Raw genomic sequence first — 6,608 nt, 5'->3', positions numbered from 1 at the left:
TAAAAAATATTTTTTTATTGATTTCAGAGAGGAAGGGAGAGGGAGAGAAAGATAAAAACATCAATGATATGAATCACTGATCAGATGCCTCCTGCAGGCCCCTTACTGGGGATCGAGCCTGGAACCCAGGCATGTACCCCTGACCGGAATTGAACCTGGGACCCTTCAGTCCAGGGGCTGATGCTGTCTCCATTAAGCCAAACCGGCTGGAGCCATGTGTTTTCTTTAAGTTCTGCATGGTTTAATGGTACCCAAATCTATACTAATAAAGGGTAACATGCTAATTAGAGTGGATGTCTTCTGGGCGTCCTTCCAGACAAAGCCACAATGGCTGTGAAGGGCGGAGGCTCAAGCCAGCAGTGGCAGCAGCAGTGGGGTAATGGGGGTGGTGCCTTCCCCTGATCTGCCAGGTCGCCTCCCACAGAGGGAGGCCAGGCAGAGGCAGTTATTAGGGGTGATCAGGCTGACAGGGGGGCAAGGTAGGGGCAATTAGGCCGGCAGGCAGAGGCATTTAGGGCCGATCAGGCAGGCAGGCCAAGGGGTTAGGGACGATCAGGCAGGCAGGCAAGCGGTCAGGAGCCACTGGTCCCAGATTGTGAGAGGTATGTCCGACTGCCAGTTTAGGCCCGATTCCAGTTGGACATCCCCCAAGGGGTCCCAGATTGGAGAGGGTGCAGGCTGGGCTGAGGAACCTCCCAACCCCCCGTGCACATATTTTGTGAATTGGGCCTCTAGTTGTAGAATAAAAACCCAGTCTTCAGAAGAATATGATGAATCTGGAGTAGCTACAATATATTTTCTATAACATGCATATTTTAACCCCGAATTAATCAATATATAAAACAGGGAAATATGTATGTACACTCAGGAAAAGAAGTTGATGAAACAAATTGATTTCAAAGTAGCTATTATAAATATGTTCAAAAATTGAAAATATGCTTAAAGAATTGAAAAAATGATATCAATGAATTAACAAAATCTAAAAGAAAATCTAGAGCTGAAAATCATAGTTATCAAAATAAAAAGCCTTTCTAGATAGACTCAACAGCAAATTAGACATGGCAGAAGAAAGAATTAGTGACCCTTAAAATAGATCAATATAAATTACTTGCTTTGAAGAAGAGAAGGATAAATGAAGAACAGAAGAAAAATGAATAGAACCCCAGAATATGTTCTATCCTGAAGGATAATCTGTGTCTACTTGAGAAGACTGTATATGCTGCTTCTGCTGCTGCTTAGAATGTTCTTTATATACCTGTTAGGTCCATTGGTCTAAAGTTAGCTTCAAGTCCAATATTTATTTGTATTTCTGTCTGAATGATCTAGCCAATGTTGAAAGTGGTGTACTAATGTCCCTTCATATTATTGTAGTGTTCTATATTTCCCCCTTCATATCTGTTAGTATTTATATCTGTTAGTACTTAAATGAGCCAGTGTTAGTTGCATTAATATTTATGCTTGTTATATCCTCTTAATGAGTTGCTCCCTTTATCATTACCTTCTTTGTCACTTGTTACCATTTTTGGCTTAACGTCTATTTTGTCTGATGTAAATATAGCTGCCCCTATTATCTTTTGGTTTATACTTGTTTGGGTCTGAGTCCCTCTGCCAGGGACTGGACCTCCTTGGATGCCCGGTATTGGATGGAGAAGACAAAATGAGCAGTCATAGGCATATAAGAGAGTCTTTATTGTAGACCAGGTAGCCATTGCTAATAAGGAGCCACCAGACAAAACAGTTCTTTAAAGCAGTTCCATAAAGCAGGAAGCCATTGTACACACAGCAGCCCCCTTACATGAAAGCAGCCTAGCCTCGGCTGGTCAGTAACACATCTTTACACTAACTTAGACAAAAGAGGCTTCTTGCCAAATAGTGACATCAATACTTAGGCTACAGAAAGGCATGTCTGCCCATTGCATACAGTACAATCACTGTGTCCTTGCTTTTGCATCTGCATATGGCAAACTGGCCTTGAGCATCCAACGTAATCTGGTTATGATTCCCACAACTTGTATGGAATATCTTTTGCCATCTCTTCACTTCGAGCCTATGTGTGTGTGAGTCTCGTAGGTAGCATGTAATCAAATTGAGAGGGTTAACTTCAAATGCAGGCAGATGGGGCAAGGATCCAGTGGAAAACAAAGGCAGATGAAACATAGCAGGGGCAAACATGGCAGTTTGAGCCAGCCAAATCACAGGAACCAACCAAACAGAAATAATAAAATGTTTTTGGACACAAAGCGGGAAGCATGGGAAAACAAGGGAGGGCCTGCAGTAACAAGCTGTACGAACACATAGAAACAGAGAAAGTTCAGCATAGGAACAGAAAAAGAACACAAAGAAACAGGGAAAGTTTAGGTCTGTTGCTGGGCAAAAACAACTGAGGGAATCAATCAGGTGATGACACAGGTAGACATAGAGCAGGCTTGTGGCAAATATATACCCCTGGACTACAAGGCTTTAACGGGCAGCCCATTATTGAGTTCCCCTCCCTTTGCGGGGAGTCTGAATCTGCTTATAATAAATTTTCCACACATTTGCTTAAATCTTCTGGTCCGCATAGCTCATTCTTTGGCGTCGTGAGACATGACCCTGGGAAAACACCTTGGCTTGCCATTCCGGTTATCAAAATTTTGTTCTGTGTTTTTTAAATCCATTCAGCCACTCTATGCCTTTTAATTAAGGAATTCAATTCGTTTACATTCAGAGGGTTATTGACAGCTAATGACTTACTAGTGCCATCTTATTCATTGTTTTCTGGCTGTTTTGTAGTTTTCTTTTTCTTTTCTTCCTGTCTTGCTACCTTCCTTTGTGAATTAATTAATTAATGCATAGATGTATGATTTATAAAAAATTTATATTTATTGTTGAAAGTATTACAGATGTCCCTTTTTTGTTTCCCCATTGACAACCCTCTTCCCCACTCTCATCCACTCCCCAGGCTTTCACCCCACCATTGTCTGTGTCCATGGGTAATGCATATTGCGTATAAGTTCTTTAGTTGATCTCTTCTCTACCCCGCCTTCTCTCTGAGAATCCTCAGTCCATTGCATGCTTCTATGTGTCTGGATCTATTTTATTTTTTATGTTTTATTTTGTTTTAAATTTATGTTTATTGTTGATAGTATTACAGATATCCTCCTTTTATTCTCCATTGATCCCCTCCACCCTCAACCCATTCGCCCCTCCCAGGCCTCCACAACACTATTATCTGTGCCCTGGGGCTATGCATGTATGCATATAAGTTCCCCAGTTAATCTCTCCCCACCCACCCCCACCTTCCCTCTGAGATTCAACAGTCTGTTCTATGCTTCTATGTCTCTGGATGTATTTTGTAGATCAGTGTATTTTGTACATTAGATTCCACATATGAGTGAGATCATGTGATATTTATCTTTCTCTGCCTGGTTTATTTTGCTTAGCATAATACTCTCCAGGTCCTTCCATGCTGTCTCAAAGGGTAAGAGATCACTCATTTTTATAGCTACACTAGAGGCCCAGTGCACGAATTCATGCACGAGTAGGGTCCCAAGCGGACCACACCCCATGTACGAATTTTGTGCACAAATAGAGTCCCAAGGAGGGTGAGGAGGAGCCAGGACCCGATCGGCCCTTCGGGTGGGTAGTGGGATGCCCTTGCCGGTCTGGGATCTGGATCCTGCCCACAGACGTTCCCGCCAGTTGTCAGATGCCACCTGGCAGCCGCTTTTTTTTTTTTTTTTTGACACTTCAACTGTTTATTCCATAATCAGAAATGAATCTATGTTACCACAGAGAATGAAACCCCACTGTAAATAGATTGAAAGCAGAAAATAGGTCATTTCACACAATGTCCCAGTTATCAACGCAAATGGGTGCACAGGTACAATAACACATGAATGAGGGAAATCTAACAGGTGGGGGGGTTCAAGAAGGCCACCCACATGGTAACAAAATCTAAGTGCTCTAGAAACCAACACCAGGCTGGCCACAGGCCTCACTTCACAGGACGGCCCTAATGTGCATGGGGTGCTGGGCTCTATGATGGCTGTGTATCTTTCTGTGTAGTTGTCTGTGGGCCAACTACTCTCTTCCTTCTCATTTAGGGTGAGCAGCATGTGAGGGCAGAGCAGCTGCCCAGAGCTGAGGGGAGTGGCCGGGCCCACGGGGTGAGAGGTGGACACAGAGGACACTATCTCACCCAATTGTGGGGCGGGCTGGCCGGTCTTCATCTGCCTGACCCCAGCCAGGGAGAGACCGAGCAGGGTGTCCACCTCTCCATTCTCCATTCTTCCATCTGTGACACTTGTCACCCTTGCCAGGCCTTCCCCAAAGTAAGTTCAGCTCAATCCCTGAATGTAAAAGGGTGGGCGGGCCTCCACTCCAGTGGCCCCTGATTCCCAGCGACAGAACCTGGTAGACAAGACCTGGTCTCAGGACGGTGACCACAGCTGCAGAACATAGATCTGTTTCAAGAAAAGTTGGGAATGCAGACTTTCATATGAGTCCCTTTTCCAAAAAGGTGGCAGTTTATTCACATTGTGGCAAAGAAACCTTCAAGAGTAACATAAGTGGGTAAAGTCAGCGCCAAACCGGGCCATTTCCTCATCCAATCTCTCTGAGGCACGTGAACAGAACCAAGTCTCAGCTCTTCGCAGGACACTTCCAGGTGGTTGTTTTTTTAAGCCTAAAGGACAATAGTCTGTCTCTATTCTTGTTCTTTGGGATTTTTTCATTGTTGGATAAAAGGATATGTACATTGGGGCAATCCTCTGGAGATACAATATTCCAGTTGCACCATGTGACAATGAAGTGCTACTCAGAGGGAGGGAGCCAACAGATGGGGAGCAGGGAATTCTGGAAACCAAAGTGATGACAGAGATGCTAAGCCTTTCCTTCACACATCTGGCACCCCTCCTCAGGCGGCTGCAGGCCAGACATATGCTGGACCTTTACCACTTGATGTCCTGGCAGGCTTCCCTGGACCCTGCTAGGCAGTGTGCAAGGTGCCTGGGCCCGGGCAGAAGTCCCCCCACCCAGCCACTTCTGGTACATGGGCGCTGGTCTCTGGGGGCCACACCAGGATGGCAACATAGACGCCTTCCATCTGCCATAGCAGTGCCCTGTCCACACACCCGTCCTCCACCTGGGCCTGGCCCCTGCCACTTAGTCATGCCTGGTGCAGGCCAGGACCTTCACGAAGTGGCACGGGAACTTGCCCCTCTACAACTTCAGGACCACTTCTGGATGTTCGGAAAGCCGTAAGCAGCCTCAAAGTGTAGCAGAACCTCTCCATCCCTTTCAAGGGTGACCTCCTGGAAGTCTTTGTTCCTCAGAGTGCAGTAGGTGAGCACCCCCACATCCTCATTGAACAGCTCCTTGGCCATGTGCCTGAAGATGTGCACCAGGTACCCGTCAGAACTGGCACCCTCGTGGAGCCTCACCTCCTCTTCCTTCACGTCTCCAAACAGTGTCCACGGTGGTGGCGTTCAAGGCGAGGTCAGTTTTCTCCATTATCTGGACAATTTCACATGAGGTTAACATGCAGTCAGCACCCCGGGAACTATGCAAAGCTATGGGAACATCTTCTCGAAGGGCTTTCAGTTTCTTGTGATAACATGGGGCCCCAATGACATGGAAAATCTTGTCTGGGGACAGGTTCTGCCACCTGGTGAAGTAATTCTTCACCAGAGAGCCCATGATATGCTGGGGAGACTTGGCAGTGCAGAGGTGGGGGTGTTGGGGTGACCCAGCACCACTCTACATATCAGACCCAGCTGGGGCAGGCGGAGGTCAGCATGGGTAGCCGGGGCTCTTCCTCACGGTGCTGGCAGTACCGACACACAAATTCCTTCTGACTCTCCAGGAGGCTGAAGTTCACAGCTATCTTCATGTCAAAGACAGTGCGCCCCAAGGCTTTTGAGAAAGTCGCAGAACCTTCTGGATGCATCAGTGACACTGAAGCTGAATTTAGCAGCAAAATAAGGCAGAGACTGAGGACACACGGACACTGCCAGCACCTTGTGCTGTGAGATATCACATTTCTTATTAAGGTTCAGAACATCGAAGAAGTCCTTGGTGTTCTGCTGAGAAACTTGGACTCCTTCCTCTGCGGTCACACAACTGTCACACGCCAGGCAGTCACTCAGAAATATCTTGGCATTGGCCAATTTACGGAATTCTCCCTTCTCTCCATTCTCCTGAGCCGGACTCTGGACGTTGACTGTGGCATTGTCTTGGTCATCGGTTTTTGTTTTTTTACTACATTCCTTCCATGTACGGTGCTCACACTTCATCTGGAGTGGGGTGGGTGAGGGCCAGCTCGAGTGACCTAAAGGAAGCATGGGGAGAGCAGTCACCACTGGTCACCCCTGGCGCTGCTGGTGGTATCCTTTTTTCCTTGTGGAGCTTCTAGGAAGGGGAAGCGGCCACAGTTCTCAAGGCCGAGTTCCAGGAGGCCAGCAGTGCTGTCGGGATCATGCCAGCAGTGCTGGTCTATTGGTGCCTAGCCTGTCCTCTGGAGATTGAACCTGCAGAACTACTAAAGGAGCCAGTCCCCAGTTCCACCCCACCTCCGCCACCGATCGATTGGAGCCTGAGGGCCAGGAGAAACCTAGGGGTCTTCCTTC

The 6,608-nt window shown here is 46.9% G+C and overlaps 1 pseudogene; it reads right to left on the bottom strand.

The window, feature by feature from the left end:
* Window positions 1-4,969: 4,969 nt before the first annotated feature.
* Window positions 4,970-6,275, bottom strand: LOC118675646 (annotated as a pseudogene).
* Between the last annotated feature and the right edge of the window lie 333 nt (window positions 6,276-6,608).

The sequence above is a fragment of the Myotis myotis genome, unplaced genomic scaffold, assembly GCF_014108235.1.
Source record: "Myotis myotis isolate mMyoMyo1 unplaced genomic scaffold, mMyoMyo1.p scaffold_m19_p_2, whole genome shotgun sequence".
Lineage (NCBI taxonomy): Eukaryota > Metazoa > Chordata > Mammalia > Chiroptera > Vespertilionidae > Myotis > Myotis myotis.
This window is presented reverse-complemented; position numbering and strand designations above follow the sequence as displayed.